At 39.3% G+C, this 25,059-nt stretch overlaps 1 protein-coding gene across 3 annotated transcripts in view; it reads right to left on the reverse strand.

The window, feature by feature from the left end:
- mcama (melanoma cell adhesion molecule a) overlaps positions 1-25,059 on the reverse strand; it is a 93,048-nt gene that overhangs the window by 67,471 nt on the left and 518 nt on the right. The window lies entirely within an intron of this gene.

Below are 25,059 nucleotides of genomic sequence, written 5' to 3' on the forward strand. Positions count from 1 at the left end.
CCAGTCCAGAGTCTGTATTCATTAAAAATAATCCCAAAAAAGTGTAACAGGGTTATTAAGGTCATGGTCACTTTCACAACAGATCGGTCAGAGCGGCCCAGACGTCTTGTTTCCTCAGCAACCTCGCTCTCAGGGCTCCATGGGCGGGCGTCACCCGACCAGACGCCCGGCCCACCTTAAACGACTCCTCTCAGCGTGACCAGCTTCTGCTGGGACTGAAACAAGAGCCGTGTTCTCATCTCCTGTTCTGGTGCCGTTCTTCTCTGTCCAGCCACAGAGAGAAGATCTTGGACTGATGCACAGGGTTTATTTGAAGGAACATGAAGACTGTTATGTAAGCCTTGTCAGGGGGTAAGAGTCAGAGGATGAAGGCACGCAGGAAAAATCATTGCCCTGCATTTCATCAGTCTAGGCTTGAGTGTTTGTCTGCTGTGTAATTCATTTATGTTGCAACACAACAACTCCAGTCTAAGTTCTATTTATGGGTTATCAATGTTGACATTTTAGGTGTTGCAAAGTAATGAGTACCTGCGTGCATTTACCAAATTATGAGGCAGAGACAGATGAGACAAACAAATTAAAAAATAGACTATTTCAAGATTATGAATAAGTTATGGGCCTTGCTCGGTAAATTTGGGGTGCAGTGAGAAACTGTGACTGAGAACTCCGATTTTTTTTCCCTATCAGTGAATGCACCATGCCTTAAAGGTGCATAGCCACGTTATTTGACTTTTTTAAATGTGTAAGTCAGTAGCACGCTCTGGTTGCATACAAAGTTTTTATGAAAGATTATCACGTCTTGGTGGCGTGTTGGTTGATATTTTGGTGTCTTATGCTTTTTTTTGCTGAATTTGTTTTAAAGTAGTAATAAAGCCTTTAGTGTTCATTTATAATAACAACGGAGGTACAACACTGCGACTGTGCAGCAGGGGTTAAAACAACGAAACGGCTAACGGCTAGTAGCATCTCCCAGCGAAACTATGAAGAAAGGTCCAAGATCAAAATGCAAAAAATCTATGATTCCTGGAGGGAAAAGCCTGGAAAGTCTCTGGGAATCCAGTCTGAACGTTGGTGTTCACTGAAGCAGACGCTAAACCTGCCGAGGCTCAGATGTGACGCAGAGTTGACTGACGTTAGTAAATGTTCTGATATGAGGCTCTTAAAGTTGCTGTAGATTGTTTTATTTAATTAATAACGGTAAGGTTTGGTCCAGCATTACCAAACCTTAGTGATTTAAGCAAACCGGCATTATGATAGTTCTGCGATACTGCCTCTAGATGGCGCCACATCTGTTTATATCTGCTAATTGCGCCCGGTGCTGGGGCTGTTTAGCCACAAAGAGGACGATAAAACATTATCAGAATGAAGGCTAGGTGTATATAACCTCATTTTATCATGATCAAACGCTTTTTGGTCATTTTTAAGCATATACTGTGGCTATACACCTTTTTTTCCAAAATATGTTTATTAAAATTTTGGCACAATCTACAAAATATGACAACAGCAGTGGTAGTATTACTTGTTCAAGTCAAAATAAAATACAAACAGAAAAAAAAAAACTCTCACAGTATTAGTTCCTGTGCAACTAGTCACATTTCGTACTTAACCTCTTTATATTGAGAATTGAGTTTAACAGTATATGCCCATAAATAAATTGTCTTTGGGAACTGCAGTTCACATGTTCTTCAATCACTTGCACCTTCTTCTGAGATATTCAAGTTCTTGACATATTTACTGAAGGAATTCCAGATAGACTCAAACAGGTCCTGTTTGCCCTTTAATATATATGTAATTTTTTCCAGAGGGAGGACAGATAACATCTGCTGCAGCCATTGGTTTATGGTCGGTCTGTGAGTCTTTTTCCAAAACATTGATATATACCTCTTCGCAGGCTATACACCTTTAATCCTAACTCCTTGGTGCTAAATCACAACAGGGAGTCAGAGATCCACTCATAACAGGAAGTCTGAACATATTACAGCAAAGTTCTCTGTTATATAAAATGTCTGCATAGTTGAGCGCTGTAGAGTACAGCTAAAACCTTAAATGGGGCTGACAACATGTCCAAATCCAACATGTTTCATAACCAATAACAGGCAGAGAAAACTCAAAAGGTGGAACATTGCTTTACTCCATTCAGCCTCCCTGTTCTCACAGTAAAGTCTTGCCCTCTTAGTGATTGAAAACTGCTACCGTGTTTTTCGGACTATAAGGCGCACTTAAAATCCTAAAATCTTCTCAAAAATTGATGGAGCGCCTTATATCTGATCACCGTTGTGCTTACTGACTGATTTTATGTGGTACAATGTTCTCAAAAATCTGTTAAAATGTGTAAGAATGACTTTGGTTAGCAATGAAGCCGCTCAGCTCACTGGATATTAGGAGCATTACGGTACACTGTGTCACTACCTGATAGGACCCCTGAGCTGTCTACCAGACTGCCTGACTGTAATGTCTAAACTAGAACTGCATTCATGTAAGGCAGCCTGGAGTACGCACTAGCAACAATAAACCTAGTATGTTAATTCAATAAAAAACTTTATTTTGGCTTTATGTTAGAAACAGGGCAGTGTAGTCCAGCTACTCTGTCCTCCCCACAGAGATGGGTAGCTCTCCCTCTCAGAAGAGAGGCGCACTGCAAAAAGGAACTAAAAGTAAGTAAAATGTTCTTGAAATTAGTATATTTACCTTGATTTGAGCAGGTAAATAAGACCATGTGCCAATGGATTGAGTATTTTTACCCCTAAAATAAGATAATTAGACACCCTGCACTTGAAATAAGATTATGAAGATGAGTTGTTCTTATTTTAAGTGTGAAAATCTTATTCACTTGGGAAGAATACTTAATGCGCCTTATAATCCAGTGCGCCTTATGGTCCAAAAAATACAGAAATATTCCTTCAGCAGCAGTCCCCACCTCAAAGATCCGTTTGTTTTTGTCGTGTAGATTTGGTGCATTCGATGTTTGGAAAAGATCAGAATTTAGAGTTTTCAGGTTCAGAAAATCATCCGATTCCTGACATCAGTCGGCTTCTCTATTCATCTTTGCTTCTAATAGGAAATTATGAAGGCGGGGCTACAAATAATATCCAGATTGTTGTTAATTATACTTATTAAAGAGAAATGGAAAATGTTAAGAACTGACTGATGTGTCTCTGGTTTGCATTGATTTATCGCCATGCAACCAAAACCACATTGAGGATTACTTGTTCCAATATAAATTGGAAAACAAATGCAAATAAATTAATAAAATGATCTGTACTTCTTTAACTTTTTTATAGGCTTGGCCACGGTAGAAACAGAAACCAGAGCTTTGATTTCTAGAACAGTCTTTCCACTGATTCTTATGAAGTCCGGTGAGGAAATGATTATTAGATTCCCCTCACAAAACAAATGCTAAGTGAATATTTTTCATAGCAAGAACAGTTTGCCTCTGATAACACAAATTAATTTAAATGTGTTTGTTAATCTGGCTTCCACAGTAGGATGCATGATGTGTTCATTTGGGTTTCATTCAAGTTCTTTATTAACTTGAGCATTTTCCAGCTACGGCATTAATCTCGACTGATGCCGTTTTCTTTTTTGTTCCAGCTTGATCACATTGTTTTCTGTAAAAAGAAAGTCAGTTTGTTACCCATTGTTTACTGAATATTTATGACAGTTTATCGAGTGAGGCACTGTGAAAAGTATTTACCCCCTAAAAGGTCAGGTTCTATCAGAGAAAGACAACCTGAATAAATATAAAATGCAATTTATGGGTGGAAAAAGCTTTCCAAACCAACCCGACTCTGTGTAAAAAGTAATTTCCCCCTAAACCATCAGTCCACCCTTGGCAGTAACAAGCGTTGGTGACAACCGGTAGAGAGTCTTTTACGTCACTTCTTTGCAGAATTGGAGTGTTTACCAGTATTAACAGCAAGATGAAGATAACCTTAGAAATGGCTTCAATAACAGCCAATTTGTTTCTCATTTGTTCTTAAATTTCCAAAGATCAGAGCTTGATGAGCTGCTTTTAGAGATATTTTGGCCTGCTTCGTGTTGTCAGACGGGTTCTATTTTATTCATTTGAAGATGTTTTATCCTCAAATAAAAGAGGCGATCAGTGGTAGCCTATTTCCCTTAATACATGAAATCAACAATCGAAAGCTGTATTTTTAATATTTAATCTGCCTACATTTGATTAATTTGATTATTAATTTTAACAATTTATTAAGATTTGTTTTAGTGATCTGAAACATTTAAGTATGTCCTCTCCCCCAACACACATACAATGATATACAGCCACATTCACTACATTTGACTATTGTTGAAGATTTATTTTATTTTAAGTCAAACACATATTAACGATTATTTTAACAGATGCTGATATTTTCAAGCTATTATTTCTGTTAGTTATGATGATTTTATGCTAACAGCTAATGAAAAACGCAACATTTAAGATGTGTTCTTAATGAAAACTTTGTTTATTACCTGCTTAAAGATTGTTTTCAACACATAGAACACACATTCTGATTTATTAAATATGACTAAATGTATGTAAAACTCACCAAATGGCTCATGTCACAAAGAAGACAGAACAGGCAAAGCAGCTAAATCCTGTTTCACGGCATTAATCTAATTATATGACTCACAGTGAAAGATAAACACAACCAGGCCATTTGTATCAACACAATGTTTGCCCAGAAATTAGCCACAGGCTTTATTTGTACTATGCTAAATAAATCGAGATTAATAATTCAGACGTTTATTTTTTTCTCTGCATTGAGATTATGTTTGTTTAGAGGATTGACGTGGCTTTATTCTTGAACGTCAGCTGAAGAAGCCCCCCCCCCCCCGGGGGCGGATTCAGAACCCTAAACCCGAGCGGAGGAGGCGGATCACGTTACAGCTTTCATCAGGAACGTCTTCAAAAGACGCTGGCTGTCTCTGGCAACCACCTAAGTGGCCCCAAAAGTCAACTCTTCACCACAGCTCCCTAATAAATCCTTCGCTCGACTCTGACATCGCCATCCAGGGTCTGATTCTTATCTGCCAACAAAGCCTGTTATCATCGCCGCCCGTGTCAGGACTTGTGACATCACATAACGAGGCCTCGCCGTTAAGACGCCGCTTTAACTAAACATCTCCTCCCGCGGCAGAAAGCTCCTCACTGCAAAAACAGGACTAAAAATAAGTAACATTTTCTCGAAGTTAGTGTATTTGTCCTTGATTTGAGCACGTAAATAAGATGATCTGCCAATGGAAAGAGTATTTTTACCCCTAAAATAACATAATTAGATATAATGCACTTAAAAAAAGTTGATGGAGACCAGTTCCTCCTATTTTAAGTGCAAAAATCTTATTCCATTGGCAGATTATCTTATTTACCTGCTAAAATAAAGTACAAATACACTAATTTCAAGAGAAATTAACTTATTTTTAGTTCCGTTTTTGCAGTGCTGTTATTCGTTTTGCATACCGCCGACGTCTTTGTATTGGCTTGGAATAAGACGCACCGGTTTGATCTCCATCATTTAAATTCAGCTCCACTAACTTAATGCTGCGAGCGGTCTGGCCGTCCTCCCACTCGTCCGCCTGGTGACTCCTCACAGTGCAGCAGAGAGCGACAAAACGCAGAATCTCCTCCTTATTCAGCCAAATGTTGAGTTTCTGAAGGAATGATTCGGTTTGCACGGCCAGCTTTCATCCCAGACCCAGAGAATAGAAACAACCCGAAACATTCACTGGATTAAACCTCCTTAAAGTTCTCCTTTTTTTGTGCCTCTTGTTTTGATCGCAGACATCTTCTTTCTTTCTTCTGTTGCCCTCGTTGTCCTTAACGGTTGTAGTTGAGTTAGAAGTGACTGACATCTGTGTTTGGAGCATAAAGCTCACAGGCTCACGTCGACTGACGGCGACTGATTGCTTAGACAAGCGTTAGCCGAGTGTTTATTTGTTATTGCATCAGGTGTTTACACAGCAGCTCAGAGGTATTAACTGGGTGTAAAAGGTCATATTCTTCTTAACGATGTAGGCAGCACTAGTTTTAAAAGCCAAAGTGCAACAAGGCCGGTGGTTTCTTGTTAAGTTCATATTCAGCAGCCCACCCCTGAAAATGGCATCCCTGATGAAAATGTGAACAAAAACCTGAAAATAAACAGAAATGAAGGCTTAGTGACGCCAAGATAGCCGTCCATAAAGACTGGAGACTTTCAGAGATTTTCTTCTCCCCTTTTGGATCCTGCCATGTTCTCTCTTCTTTCCCATTTTGAAGAGTGGCTAAGAGGTCATGTAACACCTATCCCCCATATGACAAAAAAGTACTAATTAAAACTAAAGTATAAATTGTTAAGGGTTCAATAACTGTGTAATCAATAAGTTTGTTAATGATAAATAAATTGAAACCGTATTTTTTACCCCAAATATACTGTAAAATACTAAAATCTGTATTCTTCTAAATAAAATTTCAGGGTCAGATTATACAAGAGTTTCAGTTATTTTAAGGCTTTTGACATTTATTTAGCAGGTGCGAAAATTCAGGGCCAAATTTACCTCAGGTCAATGAATAAATATTTAATTTGTGTTAGCATTTCAATAAAACATTAGATCAACACATTTCATCTGTAAATAGTTAAACTATATAGGGATTTAATATTAAAACGTTTTAAAGTAATCCATCTAAATGTGTAGCTATCATTAACCAATCAGATGTTACCATCCATTTCCAATGCCACAGTGATAGTTAAAATTATTTTATAATGGCCAACACACAGAAAAATTAAATTAACTGTTTTATATGATTAAAACACAATAAATACAACTTTAATACATGGTTTTTACCTTTTATAATTTCATTATTATGTTATTGAAAGATTAATATAACACGTACTTCTAATTTTATTTCCAATGGTATTTAAAAAATCCAATTTTTAAATATTTTACTTTTGGCCCTTGGTAAATAAACGTTGAGGTGTTGTCTGTCCACCTCATGCCAAGATGCAAACCGAGTGAAAACATTTCAGGCAAATTCCAGAGTCTGATCAACAGTTGCTGCTGGTTTCCTGCAGCGGGGCTCATTTTCTGCCTCTCTCGTTGCTCCTCAGAGACACTTCAACCAGGAGATGGTCCCTCTGGGGACCTGGCCAAACAAATGCCTTGCAACCACTAACTGAACAACAGAAAAGGCAAAAACAATTAATTGAACTAGCTAAAGGGCAGAGCCCTGCTTAAACCGTGAAATGTGAGTAAAAGTCTGGCCTGCTACCAATTATTTTTGAGCTTTAAGGGTTGGGATGACAGAAAAAGACTCAGCAAGGATGTTCCCTCAATACGCATAACGTTAGGCATCTAACCAGAAATACAAACTTTGTTTCCCAGAGTACATGATGTTGAACTAGAGACTAATGTACAAATTTCATGCTTTAAATTAACAAAAAAAAAACTCCATGAAAGGCTAAAATTAGCTGGTTGATTGGGAGCAGCTAATTTTTGCATGGCATGATTTAGAAAGTGCCAGATGCACGCCATGTTCAGAGCATGGCACAGCCCATTAGCAGGAGACAAACACCACGACTGAGGGTCTGGTGAGCCCCGGGGTCATCATGAATATTCATGTGCACATGCACACGCTGAACACAGAGATGTCTCTTCACCATCAAAGTCAGCCTGGATTCAAACACGTTTCATTTCAATTTAGCAGATGTGGCTTCGAGTCTACGTTTCAGGCAGCTGGAGCGACGCCAGACCCGAGGAGCGGCAGCCTTTCGTCTCGAGGGAAGTAAAGACAAACTGAATGATCACTAATAACTAGAAATTAAAGCAAAGTATATATGTTTGTGGGGTTTTTTGTAGGGTTTCCCTCCCTCAACAGCATAAAATTTGCTCAGTCTAAGTTTGGAGGTCACTGAAGCAGTGGTATCGTTCCAATTTTAATTATTTTGATAATTATTAAAGGCAAAATTGTTACAGAAAAATCTTTGAAAATGTTAAGCGTAACACAAAACAGTTGTTTTTTATTAACCACGTCGCCTTCAGAGGAAAGAGAAGAACAAACATCCAGGAACTTAGCAGACTTAGCTGCACCCATTCATTAAGCTGGATAAATACAGCAGTGGAAGACAGAGTTCCTGAACTAAACAATACTTCTACGCCAAGAAAAGACAAAACAATCCATCAAAAATAATTGGAAATTGCACGACTTTCTTATAATCAGGCAAAAATGTGATGCTTCAGTCTTTGCAAAAAGTAGCATTTAGAAAATGACTGTTTAGTTTATCTTTTAGCAACAAACTAGATTTGTTTTTTTACGTTTTTGCAGATTTTGACGTGTGGTAGAAAGTTTGGGCACCACCGGTCTAAAGGAAAGCATCTCTTTAAACTCATTTGCCAAACTTGCCAAACAATGAATTAAATAGTTTAGGCTACCTGTAATCTGAGTATTTTATAAAATACCTATGAATATCAGGAAAACACCTGCCATGTTTGCTGTTTTCATGAATTCATCGTGTGTGTTCATGGTATCACTTTCCAACCTAACCCCGGTGATGGACTATATGCAGTAAAGGAAAAAAAAAATGCTATTTTTTGCAGGCTCTCCAGGCATTTTTGAAAGTGAGACACTGACATGCTGCACGGTTTGGCAGTTTGACACAAAGCCGCCGACAAGAAAAGTAATCAGAGAACGCGGCATTCCTCTATAACAATGACAGGGCCTGAGGGGAGGCCTCATCCAATTACTGGAGAAGGTCTCTGGCATGTGCATTGTTCACAGAGGAAATTTATCTTACATACATTACAAGAGAACATGCTTGAAGTTACAAGCATAAGCTCCAACCAGTGACATCAGTCCTGTGGTCACATTTCAAGCATGCCTGAAGGAAGTAAAGTGGTCTCTGAGGTTTTCACTCAGCAGCTAAAGGAGTTCAATGAGAGGCATTTTTCGCAGCTTTACTGATTAATTGGTAACTTTGGCCTGATAATTTAACACAAGGTGAAATTTTCAACCATGTCGGTGTTGTTTGAACCCTGTATGCCTTTACTAGACATGAAATATAATGTTAAGAATGAACACAGTTTGATCCGATACTGGAAGCAGATGTTTAGCTGCTTCTCCTCAGATTAGATGTTTCCACTGGGATAAACGGCTGTAAGCTGTAGCTCTATGCCACTTTGAGAACCTATCGCTAATCCTAGAGAGATTTACAATGCCCGTAACACACGTTATAGTAGAGATAGACCGATATATTGGCTGGCGGATATTTTTGACCGATATTTGCGTGTTTTTCCTGTATCGATATCGGCCGAAAACCGATTTATTGCCATATTCAGCAGCCATGCCTTGAGCTCACATGAAGCGCATATATTGCCACTCCATCCTGGCAGATATACTTTTTCAACTTTTGATGTAGTTTTAACCGTCTAGTTTAGCTGATCTGGTCTTTGAAAGTCTGTCTCTTTCTCACTGTGAGCGGGAGGAAACAGTGCTGTGTGTCTGTCTCTGCCTCTAAAAACCCACATCTGATCACTGGCTGGCGAGCTGCTACTGCTGTACGTGTGTTTGTTCCCATGGAGAATTATGTATCCACATAAAAGTAAATACCAATCACTACGCGTACAGCATGTACATTTACATAAAATAATGTCCAAACACTGCAGCGGTGGTCGGTGTTTTTTCTTCTCCTTCTCTCCTAAAGAACTAAAGAAGCTCTTTTCTCGCTGCGACAAAACAAAACGCGTGACGCATGTTTTTTCTTTGTAACTTTCAAGTTTTGAGACTTGCGTAACATTTATTATGTCATTTTTATCATTTAAATGGAGGAAGAAAAAAACATCGGCCTCCAGAATCGGCTCCAAAAAAATCGGCGGCCCATATCGGGTATCGGTTAGACTCATGCCAAAATAATCGGTATCTGTATATCGGTCGATCTCTGCGTTATTATATCTTTTTTATAGTTAAAATGTTTTGGCTCACTTACAGAAAAGATGCAACAATAACTAAAAGACAAGAAAAGTGTTTCTTAGTCAGAAGCAGTTGTGAATATTCTCAACACTATTTGTTATGTATGTTGCCGCTTCTTCACAATTTTTATATAATTGCTTCTATTATGCTTACTGTTATTAAGCACCCCCCCCCCCCACCTCGATACTGACCATCTTGGGCTGAACTTTTAATGCTCTACACACCCAAAGGTTTAGATCAATATTAACTGAGTTTAACTGAAATATTTAGTAAACAAGGCTGTCCTCCTATGTCAGCTATATCGAGCATGCTGAATCTTCATCAGTGCAGACAGAGTGTCTGCATAGTGTATCACAAGCTTAAACAACGGTAATGTTGGGTCTTTGTTGTGACCTTTTTCTTATGCTTCAGGAACAGATGACGCTAGATCATTATGTACCTGAAGACACATGTCTTCAGTAAAAACAAAGCCAAGATACATAATTGTGTTTATATAAAAGAACCACGTACATGTTTAAAAAGAAAAGGAAAAATAATATATGTAAAAGAAAAAGTCACTATGCATTAGAAGGTCAACAGTATTTGCATCCACCACCGAAGGTGGTTCCCATTTGCTGCACTGCAATAATACAGATACCATCAAATTCTCCAATGCCAAGCATAAAATAAAGCCAGAAATGGTCTAAAAAAAAAATAATAATTTTGCTTCAGAAAGAGAAACTTTATTCCGTCTCCAAGACACCTAACCCCGGTTAGGCTTCCCATGTGGGTGGTATGTTATTACAAGCTTTCTGCGGCAACATCCAACTGATGTACTTAAGTATAACTCTAACTGTTCTTTAAAGCTCATAATGTCTAGTTTGCTGAGAAAATCTAAAAGAATGCTGAGGACAGACGCTTCAGTGCAACAACGCGTGCTGCAGTTACATGGGCGCTCCTGTTGAATAAGTAAATAACCCAAGGCTCTGTCCACGGCACTCCTGAAGACAAAAACACAACAAAGGCGCAGGGCATGAGAGAGGTGCCTCAGGAGACACCATGTGTGTGTGTGGGGGGGGGGGGGGGGGGTAGACTAAGACTCAGAAAAGGCGGGAAGCAGGAAAAGGCCCTTTGTGGTGTGTAATTTCTTTGTAATGTGAGCCCATGCTTGCCCCCCCCTCCCCGCAGAATGTGGTCTATCCGAGGTCTTGGGCGTCAGGTGTGAGCAGCTGCCGTTTAAGCTCTGCAGACCAAAGAAAAGTGGGGAAAAAGAGGAAGGAGCAGGTTCTCACTGGAAGGGTTTCCTTCCCCGTCCCTTTGGCACCAGCGGGGCTGCTGCCGAGACTTGGACCGGGGCCCAGGAGAGTGCCATGTGTCCTTACAGATGGGCCTTCTAAATATGAAGGGACATCATGTACAGATGGCCAATTTTGCCTGGGCATAGTTCAGAGACGGACTGCCAAATCTACTGAGGACGGAACCACGGCTAATGAACGTCTTGTTTTAAAACAAAGAAAGAGGCTGCATTCTTTCATTAACATGGACACACCCCTGATTTAATCAACCTTTTTTTATTTTGAATATTTAAGCTGTTTTACTTCATGTCAGATATTTACAAAATTCTACCCGCTTCCTCTTACATCTCGTAACTCATTTCAAGATTTCAAACCCCTTAAAATATATAGTTATTTTAGTTGAACAGTTTATTTCATAGTTTTGATGATTCTGGTTTACAGCTAATGAACTTTCCAAACAACGGAAGACCTGTTTGATGGAGAAATTAACCCCATCTGACTAAAGATCTCACAGCATTTTGAAAACATCCTGATGATAGACAGAGAATAAAAAATTAAGAGTAATAAAAAAATGCCAGCTGTTATTATCGTTGCAATTATCCCCAATATCAATGCATGTTTTCCTGAAATTGTGCAGCTCCTATTAGCGGCTGTAAATAGTTATTTTAGATATAAAGCAGCAAAGAATCAAACCTGGTAACAACTCGTCTCTCCGTGCTTCAAATCCCTTTCAAACTGAGAGCCAAGAAATAATCAATCCTGTGGATGCAGGGCAGCCAAATTCAATATCTGTGATTCAGACGCACAAACTTCTAAGCACTTCTCAGCAAAACAGATAAAAAAAAAAAAAATACTTCTGTGTTGCAGGAGACGTTGTGCACATTTCTGGGCTCTTTGTGGTTGATCGAGTCTCTAATTTCTTAAAGTCTGAAGATGCGGTGTGAGAGTAACACAAGTCAAGGATGTCTTGGGCAGCTCCTCAGCACCAGAGAGGTAGTCGATAGAGAAGAAATTCCCTCCCTGAAGGCTTGGGATCAAACTCCAGAAGCAGCTGCTGGGTATAAAATCCCAGTCAGACATCAAACCTCCACTACACATGCAAGACAAGGCGCCTGAAAGCCCTTCAACTCAGGCATAAGGCCGCTTGTCAGTTCTGCTCCTGCCAGCTAAAAACTCTTTCTTTGATTTTCCTAAAACGTGCTTCGGAACATCTGATTATCCGCCGGCCTTAAAGCACACAGCACAGAACAAACGCTGCAGCATGTTAAAATGATGTGTCTTGTTTGTTCTGGGTTCCTCTCATGGTCGATTTGCCTCTGAGCCAATTTGTACCAACATTTTCGTACCCACACCTTGTCGTTTTTGTTCCCCCTCAGCGCCAAACCAACCCATCGCTCAGGGCCCATAAATACTTGAATTATTACACCCACCATATGAGAATATAGTTTAATTAAGTTTTATAGTTTCAGCATAGATGATAGGGCTGGACGATAATTCCATAACAATATATATCGATCGATAGACGTATACCCTTGATAGAAAAAAAGGGCAAATAAAAAGTGCAGTAGAATAACAGTTTTCCTTCCTTTTGCATTCTAGCCATTTAGGTTAATATTACAGTCATTACATCCTTCCAACCAATCACAATCAGATCCAGGAAGCTCCGCCCCCTTCACAGAATTCAGACAGCACGTGTTCTTTTTTCTTCTTTTTTTTAAACTTGTAGTTTGAGTAGTTTGAGTTAAAGGTGATGTACTGCTGCCTTGCAGCAACAGTGCGTCGGATCTTTATGCAGGTTCTTCGTGTGCATGCATGGGTTTCTCTGGGTACTCTGACTTCCTCCCATAGTTCAAAAACATGAATTGTTTTAATTTTAGGTGCAAAACTCTTATTCCATTGGCAAATAGTCTTATTTAACTGCTCAAATCAAGGAAAAAGACCCTAATTTCAAGACAATTTTACTTACTTTTGGTTCCTTTTTTGCAGTGCGGAGTGATATTACACACTTGGGAAATATATTTAATGCGCCTTATGGTCTGAAAAATACGCTAAAATGTGATATTTAAACTGAAAAACTAAACAAAAACCACAAAGCCTCGGCACATTTACCACTAAAACCTGAACAAATGGATAAGACATGGGTCATTAATGTTTGGCTGCATCTTAATTTTTCTCTGTGCCCACAACAGACACAGCCGAATGTAGACAAAAGCTCAGTTAAAGCAATCAGATGAAACGTTTGTAAGGTGGGATTTGATTGCCCACCGCACTGACCTGCGCGGCGGCTGAATTAGCTGACATATGCCCAAACAAGGCACGGCGGCAGCGTTATAACTCTACCGGGATCAAAAAGCACACTCTCTTTAATGAAAACAATGAGCCAATACATTAGGGTTACATGGCTGTCATGGCTGGCTATCACTCAGGCAAACGCACTAATCCCACATGGACAACTGGAGCCAACAGCTGCACGCTTCCTCCTGCATGCAGACGAGCCCCTCGGTGGAGCGTGGAGCATTCCCAGGCTTCCAGCCACAGGCGTGGATGAAGGAAGGCCAGCCTCTATTTACTTAAACCGATAGGCGCTCCCAGGGTGTCTTATCGCTCCTTTCTGCTTCACAACCACCTCAAAGTTCCCTAAACTTGATATTCTTATCGACAAAATAACTAGTGTCGTCATGCAAGAGTCATTTATTCTGACAAAAAGCAAGGAGACGAGACAAAAGAGTTTTTCTGGATTATCTTTTTAAATGGGGGGAAATGTTACAAATCACACATTTATGAAACAAAGCTGCTTCACTAAATGAAGTTAATATTTTAACCACACCTCCAATTACCTAGCAGCCTATTTATAACCTGTTCACCCATCTTCAACCCCACCCTCCCTCACTCTTTCCTTCCATTCACCCCATCATTTTCATCCCCCTCTTCATTCCCTCCATCCCATAACCAAGTTTTACTTCTTTTTAGCTTCAGGTTACGTCTGGAGGGACGAGAGTCTTCATCTCCAAAGCCCTCTAGCATTCGCCCAGATGACCAGCAAGATCATCCATCCCTTCATCCATTCACCCCTTCGTCCATTCACCCCTTCATCCCTTCACTCCTTCAACCCTTCGTCCCTTCACTCCTTTGTCCCTTCATTCCTTCACCCCTTCATCCCTTTGTCCATTCACCCCTTCATTCCTTCACCCCTTCGTCCATTCACCCCTTCATCCCTTCACTCCTTCACCCCTTCGTCCCTTCACTCCTTTGTCCCTTCATTCCTTCACCCCTTCATCCCTTTGTGCATTCACCCCTTCATCCCTTCACTCCTTTGTCCCTTCATTCCTTCACCCCTTCATCCATTCAACCCTTCATTCCTTCGTCCCTTCACTCCTTTGTCCCTTCATTCCTTCATCCCTTCATCCATTCACCCCTTCATCCCTTCACTCCTTTGTCCCTTCATTCCTTCATTCCTTCACCCCTTCATCCATTCAACCCTTCACTCCTTTGTCCCTTCATCCCTTCACCCTTTCATCCATTCATCCCTTCACCCCTTCATCCCTTCATCCATTCAACCTTTCATCCCTTTGTCCATTCACCCCTTCATCCCTTCACTCCTTTGTCCCTTCATTCATTCGTCCCTTCATCATACACCAAAAAATGTACCAAAACCTATGTGGGATAATGAGCTTTAATCTGATGAAACCAGACTGGTACTTTTATCCCACAACTCTAAAAGGTATTCTTGACTCGTATACTTATAAATAAAATAAAATAAAATAGAATAAAACACCCACCATGGTCCACAGGAAACACAGTGGTGGCAACATCAGGATTTGGGTTTACTCTACATCTAATAGAATTGGAGGTTTTGTCAAGGTTGCATAATCTGATTAAATTTGACTTTTGGAAAGTGTCTTGAGATGATGTTTCATTAACTGGCGCTATATAAATAAAACTGAATTGAATTGATGAAATTACAGTCCCACATTACGGTCATTTTAGACCCACGTCCATCTGGTTTCTTCTTAAAAACCAAAGATGAAGAAGGATTTATTTTCGCAGGATGATAATAACGCTGTCCTTACATCCAAAACAACAGATGAATTACCTCAAATGGAGGAAATTTCTGTTTTGAAATGATCGAGCCAGATACCAGAACTAAATGTAGCAGAAAATCTGTGGACACACCTACAGCAGGCCCTGGAGGACACAGTGTGTAACTTCTTACCTGTAGATTTAAAACAGCGTAACCTTAATAAGGTTGACTAACATGGTTAACGCCATGACTGTTTATGCTTTTATGTCTGACCTAAAATATTTCCTAACAGCAGAGTTTGTCTTTCTTGTGAGAAGTGCAAAAACATCATAGCTCTCTTTGCAGCCAGCTGATCGGCAGTACCTGGCAACAGGTGGGGGAGGGGTCTAGTTACCTTGCCTTTATCCCAGAGACCAAAACATGCCTATGAAACAAATAACTAATAAGAAATTACTTTATACAACCAATAACTCTTTAGCTATTTTCAAAAATCCAAGACGCCAATAACCAAAATGTTATGAAAAAGAAAAAAAATGTATTCCTTTACATTTTCTATAACTAGCAATAAATCTCCAGTGAGCTAGATGCACCCCTCTGCCTGCAGATCTGAGGTTTGGTTTCATCGCAGAGTCACAATCAGAAAGCTGTTAATCTATCACAGAGCCTATTGTTTTGATCTCAGGAAATACCAAAAATAAAAACGTAAGATCTACCTTTGGATTTTCCCCGGGCATTACCCTATTTTTCAGATCATAAGGCGCACCGGATTATAAGGCATATTAAATATTCTTTCCAAGAGAAAAAGATTTTTGCACTTAAAATAAGAACAATTCATCTCCATCATCTTATTTTAAGTGCAGGATATCTAATTATCTTATTTTAGGGGTAAAAAAAAAAATACTCATTCCATTGGCAAATAATCTTATTTAGCTGCTCAAATTAAGGAAAATTTTACATATATATAAAGTGACCGGACTATAAGGCACACCATCAATTTGTAAGAAACTTTGAGGATTTTAAGTGCACCTTATAGTCCAAAGAATATGGTACTTAACCTCTGTTTATTCTAAGTCTGATAAGGAAGAAAAGAAAAATAATCCTAGAACAGAAAGTCATCCACAGACTCAAGCTGATTCAGATCCAGAGGTCAACTCTCCATAACAACAACTGATTTTCTCTAATTGATGGAGCAGCCGTGCATCTGTGGCGTCTCAAGTAAATTTTTCACACAAAAAAAAGGCAGTTTTGTTAAGAGTTTTCAGAGTGGAGCAAATCAAACCAAAGATATTTCATAGAGACCGTCTACAGCAATGATGCCAGAGATACAGACAAAAAAAAAGCAAGTACTGCCCAATCAAAGTGGTGTTGCAGCTTGACTCAGTTAAAGAATGGCCGCCGTCCCACTATCATCCCACGCTCTGATTGGCTATCAGAGCGAATGAAAGCGCTCCAAGAAATTCCACAACAGAGTTTCCAGAAACCCCGGGAGAAAAACTGAGCTCTCTGTCAACTGAAAAATTGGATGAACGTCACAATTCTCCCTAATCAGCTCTAACTGGAGAGGACAGGATAAAAGCTTTGCACTTAGACAAGAAATACCAGCAAGAACAAGTATGCAGAGAACTCCAGTTTTCCTGATTTCAGCAAATTCAGACTTTTCCTTAAAACTAAGTCGACGCAATACAGGATTTTACCAATTTGTTACTATTATATAGACAAATATATCAACAATAATATATTGACATAACATGTGTGCAAAGGGTTTCTCAGTGGATTTCTAAGAAAGACCAGACATTCCCAATGCTCTATGTCTCCTAACATAAAGAAATCAACCCAATCAAGGTCACACAATTTCATATTCCACTGGTATTTGGGTTTTTTGGGTTTTTATTTTCATCATTTTCTTGTTTATTTATGTTAGATGGGTCTTGCCATACAGGTTATTTTTTTGTGTTCAGTATGTTCTATAAGGTCGTGCCATATTAATTTATTCGTTTGGCATTAGTTTCTCAGGTATGCCTTGTATTGTCCCTGTATACTGATTAATATTAGTATTCTTTCCTCATTAAGTGGTTTCTGTGTCTGAATTTAATGTCATTCTCCACTCCTCCCTCAGTATTTAAGCGTACTGGTTGTCATTGTTCTTTGCTAGAGGATTTCACTAGGCTGTTCGTTCCTCTACCTCTCTGTCCGTTAGGTTCCCTGCTTCTTCTAGGTTGTTAAAGTAAAAAAGAATTTGTTCTTAATAACTTACCTGGTTAATTGAAGGTTGAATTAAAAATAAAACCCTGTCTGTGCTCTGTGTCCAGATCTTCTCTTCAACTGTAGTAAATTTTCTGTTGTTTCTATTAAAACCTTCACTACGCTCACCATGCAATAATGAATCTCCATGACAGAACTGACTGATAAAACTGTACATTAAAATACTTCAGTTAATAGTTGATCTGTGTTTTTCTTTCACAGGTCCAGTCTTAAAATAAAATAGAGACGAATTCGTAACAAAACACTTAAAACGCTAGTGAAATTTTTTTTATCCCTGTGGACTTCTGTCCTAAAACTAATTTATGCTGTGTCATATCCACAGTTTGTGCCTAACTGTAACCATTCCACGACTTCCTTCTTCCATTTCATTATCTGTAAAAACAATTAATTTCACCACTAAACACTGCATGTTTATTTGGTACAATAATGTAACAATCTAGATAACAGTAAAAGTGGGCAAATCTGAATTTAGATGTATCTAAATCCTCTATATTAGATCCTGTTCCCATCGACTGAGGTTTGGGGCAGCTAAATCTCTGATTTTATGAAATATCAGAGATTGTGACAACTGATCAAGCCATTTATAAGTTTGAGAAGAGGGGTTGCTACGAAACATCTAGTGGTAAACGGTTCTTCTGCCTCTCTGAAAAAGCCAGCTACATGAAAAACAAAACTACAAAAGCACAAAATGCTGAACGGCTGAAATAACCAGCAGCGTACAACGTTTTTTCTCTTTTTTTTTAGATGTTGGAATGCAGTTTATTGTCTGATTTGTTGTTACTGTAAGTGGGCTTTGCATTTACAGCATAAAAAACTGCCTGTCAGTGTCCTGACTGCAAAAAGCTACTTTACACACGAAGAAAGCAACTTTATCGATCCCCTCCTGCCTTTAAAGGCAGTAAAGGACGAAGCCTTGTTTTGCTAAAATAATATTTCATTAAGGCACAGATTAAAAAGCCTATCCTGCTTGTGTGTCTGTTTATGTCAACATAAAAGCTTTGCCATGGCAGAGATTTACTGCACGACGGCATTATTACAGCAGGACATGACCATCATGCTGATGAACACTGGACTCTGGGATCAATAGGAGTTAGTGCGTGCACAATTGCATCCTCCGAGTTTAAATGTTTGGGTTTCTCCTCACACGCAGCTCATTTCCATACAGGAGAAACGCTTTTAGCCTCAAATTGTGTTTGACTAAGTGCCCTTCAGGGTTCATTAGGTAGTAGGTCAGCTCAGACGGTGCCTGATTTAAAAGTTATTTGGAGGACCGGGGTCTGTGTGAGTACCCCCCCCCCCCCCCGACCTAATCCAGAAACAGACAGCTTACTCCGTCTCCAGAGGAGGTATAGGGTAGATGAGGATTTAATAGAGGTAACCCAATTAAGACAAGGCCGATGGGGTAAAAACAGGGGTTTAGGAGCAAAAGAGGGATCAGGTCGGGACTGAGAGAGTGTTGTCCTGTTGTGAGACGCCACAAAGACAGAGGAGGGTTTCCACTTGGTTGGCAAGGGGTTATATAGGAGGTTTAATACTTTTTTAAATATTTTTTCTTGCATTAAAAGGTTAATGGGTATCATTTTATTTCCTCTTACTTTGCATTCTATCGGCGGAGCACAAATAAGATGCCGTTGCAGGAGGTGATTAATTGTGCCGCCCTGGGAAGTGCTTTTAAAAGTCAGTTAACGGAGATGTCCGATATCAGTGCAACATAGTTTCATTTACAGAGATAACCACTCCTCGATGCTGGAGTTCAATTCCCGACCTTGGGAAGATTGCTACGCCTCTTCACTCCTTCCCTCTCCAAACATTCCCTGTATGATTAATGCCTATAAAGCCACTCATGTCATAAAAAAAACAAGATAAATCACTTTTTGTTTTGAAATGAGAGTTTTTTTTTAGTTGTGCTGTCATCTCCTGCTTGCTTAGGAGGAGAGATTTTAGCAACACTCAATGCAATCAGCAGTTTACTTTCTGCAAATGTTTGATAAGGAGAGAGATTGGGTCTATATATGGAAAACGTTTCAGAACGTTAGTAACTGAATTGGAATTTGTCTACATGTTGTCTACAGGACAGGGTTTACATTTCTCTGTATATATATATATATATATATATATATATATATATATATATATATATATATATATATATATATATATATATATATATATATATATATATATAGCAAAAGAAGCGCATGTGCATTTCAGTATGTCTGAAACTGATCAGCACAAGAAAAACCTAAACTAAATTCCGATGACAATTTAAACATATATAACAATATAAAAGATATAGATTGAAAGCGATGATTCTACAGGAGAGGATTTGTCAATCAGCAGAAATATGAGATAACATTCTGTGTAAGGAAAGTGTGAAGAAGATATAAAGATTTGGTGTCCAAAGAACAAGAGGTGGACTGGGCCCTTTATTTTGAAAGTAAATGGGTTGAATTCAAATTTGCAAAAGCCTCCATAACAGTTCTCTTAGACATTGATTAGTTGAAAGAATTGATTTATTAACATCTAAACTATAAAAAACACGTAAACCCTGCCATAAAATATCGGCTAAATGTTTTGTATAAGTTACTTTTAGAGGCTGATTGGTTTTAGAGTTTTTTTTTTTCAATCATGTTTGAAACTAATAAACTAATAAACTATATAAGTGAGTTCAGAAAATAGTCGTCATGGATTCGCCTCTCCTCAGGAAACATTTCCATTAACAAATTTAGCCATCAGTTTGGATTAGTTTGACTCAAACTGGACCAAATATAACTAATTCTGATAATGAATCCTGCTGACTGAAGCACAGCATCACCTGCAGCGGATCCCAACTTTACACGACTCCTTCAATGAGACAGAGTTCTGTGTCTCCTTATAATCACAGCTTCTACCATCATGTCTAAATAAAATCCCTGGTTCCAGGTTTGCTTATCCAACTCCGTTTGTGAGATTCCCAGACATTCCCCGGCCAGCTAGGAGAAATAATCCCTACAGGGAGTCCTGGATCAACCAGCCTGACTTTCAACATTTTTGATCAGGCTACTTTAAAACGGGACGTAGAAACAAACAGTCTAATAATCCAACCCTAAGAGGCGGTTTTAGCTCTAATCAGTGGTACAGTTCAGCTGTACATCATTTACTAACCCGTTATTCTGTGACTTGACAACAACCGCTTATAAAACCCTTTTGGACGAATGTCTTCTCTGTTTGAAGTCACCAGCTGAATACCTTGCATACCTCAAGTGTATCGCAGACAAAACAACAGGTCTGCAGGCGCGACCTTGAGCTGCGTGGAGCTGGGCAGATTAGACATCTCTGTTCAAAGTATTTTAATTATCTGATACAGAAACTGTGAGCTGCAGCCTTAACTAAGGAAAATACTCAACCTGAACAGCAAGAGGAAATGAGGCGATAATTTACAAAAAAGATAAACTCTGACCGGTTCCCCAGAGCGGGGAGGAATGCGAGCACGGACAGGTTTCACTGTATCGACTGTAAACTGGGCTTTCCCGTCAAACCGATGGTTCTTTACCAGCTAGAACCCAAAAACCGACCATTCAGCCTTATTTTCAGACTAACTCTGGACTCCTTCCTGTTCCCATCACTGGTTCTCCAACTTTTGTTTAAAAGAACCGACTTAAAACAGACCCACCAGTTTTAAACACCGGTAGAACCAGACTTTTTTAGCCAGTTTCTTGTTTTTTTGTTGTCAAAACAAACAAAGTGGAAAATATTTCTGTGAGGTCAGGTACTATTTTGCTTCTTTTGTTATAAAACATCTTTTTTTTTTGTCTAAAACATACCTGACATGTTTTGATAGTAACTTCCGTCTTTGTCAGTTAACATCGAAAAATGTCAGATATGTTTTAGACAAAAAATAGTATATTTAAAACTTTTTATTTTTTTACCTTTGTGTGTGTGTGTGTGGGGGGGGTGATGTCATCGTCTCATTTGCATATTTGTTTATACATGTGTGACCCAGGCTGTAGGAGGGTTTTTCCCAAGACAAAAACGTTATTAAGAATAGTGATTAAATGTGTTTGGAACTAAAAATGACATTTATAAAATAATTTATAGATTTTGCCTGAATTCACACTACATAAAACAAAGTGTAGCAAAAGGGGCAGATATCAGAGGCACACAAAGTGAACGAGGTGAATAGGTGATTGAAGCTGTGTGTGAATCAAATTCAGGGAATTATTTTTGATCAACAGTTTCAGAGATAAAAAAAGACTATTTTAAAAACTAGATGTACGTGAACGAGGCAGTAGCAGCTGTGGTGTGCCTGTGAGACAGCGCTGAGGGAAACAGGAACCCTCATAGCAGCTCTCACTGCTGCCTCAATACAGTGACTCCAGACCGACTGGTGCTTTCTGTAAAGTCGCCATTAAGACAAAAAAAGTCACTAAAAGTCGCTTGTTGCTAGTCGCTTTTTAAAAGACAGTCACTAGAGGCGTCTGAAAAGTCACTAAATATAGCAACAAAGATGCTAAATGGGAAACACTGGACTGTCGTCTCTAGTTTTCTTTCCCTCCTGCAGTTTTTCAACACAAAATCCAGAGAAATATGTGTTGTGAATTGGTGCTATATAAATAAAATGGAATTAAATTCAAATTTCTGTAATACTATTAGCAATGCAGGCCATCCTTTCCTTTGTAGTTTTTAACCAACTTTCTGGACTTTCATCTGGACTCATAGTAATAATAGACAACGGCTCTATTCACACCCACCAGGAAGAAGTTTCATACCTACAGACAGTTTAAGAATATGTTCCGTATTTTAGTCAAAGTTTACCGTACGCAGAAGACGTGGTACATGACTGCCTCGCCTCATACACACCAGCAGAAGGTCACCTACAGTTACTGTGGTTTTATCAGGGTCTCATTATCTGCCGGAGCTCAATATAAAGAGACAGAGCGTAATATAAAGATAATAATACACAATAGATAATATGCTACAGTCACATGTCAGATTTGAGCATTTTTATCAAGATTTATCTCCACAATTCATGATTATCTCTCAACCACAGGAAGGCTGAACAATATATTATGAATGTATCGTCATCGCAATATCAGAGTGTGCCAGATTAATTTTGCTAAGGCCAGTTTGGAGTGCAATAATGCTTGGCTAATATATTCCAAGAGTAATAAATTTGCGATTTTATCTGATAAAGTAATATTTATATGGGGTTATTGTTTTGTGTAGACCTCCTAATTTTAATGTTTCAGAGGCGTGTGTTTGTCCGTGTCACCATTGGCTTCCATGTGACTTCATGCTGGTTTCTAATTGGTTATTTAAAGATGCTCCTCGGGGTGCAGCTCTCTGCGCTCGTGGCTAATCAGCGCTTATTATCCAATCATATTAATTCAGGAAACCTGTCAACCTGGCAGCTCAAGACACGCAGGCGTTGATGCTCCTCAGGCATAATGCAAACAGAGGAGTCAGACCTTAAGCAAAGGACAGGAGAGGACGGCGCAGCAAAGAATATTCGGTCATTATTTACAGATTATTACTTTCACAAGGCTTTTCGTGGAGGAAAAAAGAACGTAAATGGGCTGACTTGGAGCCATTTTTCTCAATTAAAACACAAAAGGAACATATTCACTAGACACTGGCCAGTACTACTGTTTAGTTAAAATTGTCTTCGAACCATCGGGTCAGAATATGGCATCACGTTTTTATTTGAATCATCATATTCTTTTTGCACGTTTCAGAGCAAATTATAAGTAGCAATACAGGCGATAACGTTGTGGTTCTCTGAACACAAAAGGAACATGAATATTGTTCGGCTCTGTGTGTGTCCCGGGTTTAATGATGGTCAGAGGTGCTAATAAACAACAATTATTCTCCATGTCTCACATCCACGGCAGCCATATTGGAACTGAACTCAGGGATGTTTGGTGTCTCAGCTGGAATTACAATTTTAGGGAAAATTCTTCCTGTATTTCCAACTAGGAGCTCTAAAAACGTACCACCTTCCAGGTATTTCAAGAGCACCTTATCAGCGGCCATGTTTACATGCACAAAATTACACAATAGGATTGAAATGTGTTAAGATAAAAAAAACAGTATATAATCGGATTGTACCATTTATATTGTAACACAATCAATTATATCTGGTCATAATGTGCATTTATATGTATTCAGAATACAACCACTCTGACTTGCCCAGTTATCAAATTTCCCTAAAAAACAAACAAACAGAAGAAGATCTTATGGTTAAATAAAGCAGTATTATATGAGTTTGTTTGCCTTCCGAGCGCCCAGACTGGACTCCCACCAGGTTCTGAATAAATAATAATTTTTAATGTTTCGAATAGAAAGGTTGTATAAGGAACCCCGACAGTTTTGCTTCCTGACGCATTTCCGCCACTCAACAACACGGAAATACGTTGGCCGCACATGCGCACTCGGGTCAGTTTGAATAATTCTATCCTAACGAGCGTTAGCATGCACGTCGATCAGATTATCAATCAGTTTAAACCATCCCTCTCGTTAGGAATACAATTTCATTCTGATTGAGTTTAACCCGATCACAATATTCCGACTGGCTTGTTTACATGACAGATTTTTATTCCGATTAGGTCGTTTATTCTGATTACCCTTGTCCATGTAAACGTAGCTAATGTGCCACTGGTTTAATTCAGAAACAAGTCGTCAGCAGTGCTAACGAACAGCTTTCACCATGTTTCACATGGACGGCAGCCATGTTTGATACTGAATTAGGCTCTGTTTGGAAAACCCTGACTTTTTTAGCTGGTATTCTGACCAGTCTGTGTTGTTCTGATCCATCTTGGGCCTCAGACGATCTAAGTTCTGGCTAGAAAGAAAAGGTTCCCAGTAGCCTGGTCACCAAGAAACCCCACCCTATTGAACTTGGAACTGGAACGCAACGCAATTAATTGGATCTGACTTCATTCCCAGATCACAGTTTTGACTTCAGAGGTAACTGGAAAAATCGTAAAATGTTGTCACCAGCGCTCGTTCTCACTGTCGTTCCTTAGTTGGATCGCCGCTGTACTTCCTGTTGTGACAAAGGTCCACAAGCTTCAACAAATCTGACTTTTGTCAGCAGGTGCTGCTTAGATTTTCACCGCAGTTCATCCATTCTTAACGGCCTGCAAACAGCCGAAAACACTGATGCCAACATGTCTTGGTTTTAGCACAGACAAAGCAACGCAACTGCTTGCAGGACACTGAGACTGTGCGGAGCTGCCTGCAAAGATGTGTGTCTGTACCTAAATTGTTATGGGTCAGGACTGCACACCTGACCGGTCCAGTAAGAAATGCTTCAGTTGCAAAAGAAAAATGCTTTTTGTGGAAGAGACCCAATCTGACTGGTTCCCACCACACAGCAAAGTGGAACAGGCATGCAGAGAAACACATCATCAGTACTGAGTGTAAAACACTGATGTTAATTAAAAGACAATGGATGATTCCTCGGTTCATTGTGAGAGCCGGACTGCCCCACGGTCTACACCATGAACAGAGGTCCTTTAATGTCCAAAGCAGGCGCATTAAGGCTCTAATAACTTCTCCAGACTCAGAAGGTCACAAGCCTACAG

This window comes from Fundulus heteroclitus, chromosome 11, assembly GCF_011125445.2.
Source record: "Fundulus heteroclitus isolate FHET01 chromosome 11, MU-UCD_Fhet_4.1, whole genome shotgun sequence".
NCBI lineage: Eukaryota > Metazoa > Chordata > Actinopteri > Cyprinodontiformes > Fundulidae > Fundulus > Fundulus heteroclitus.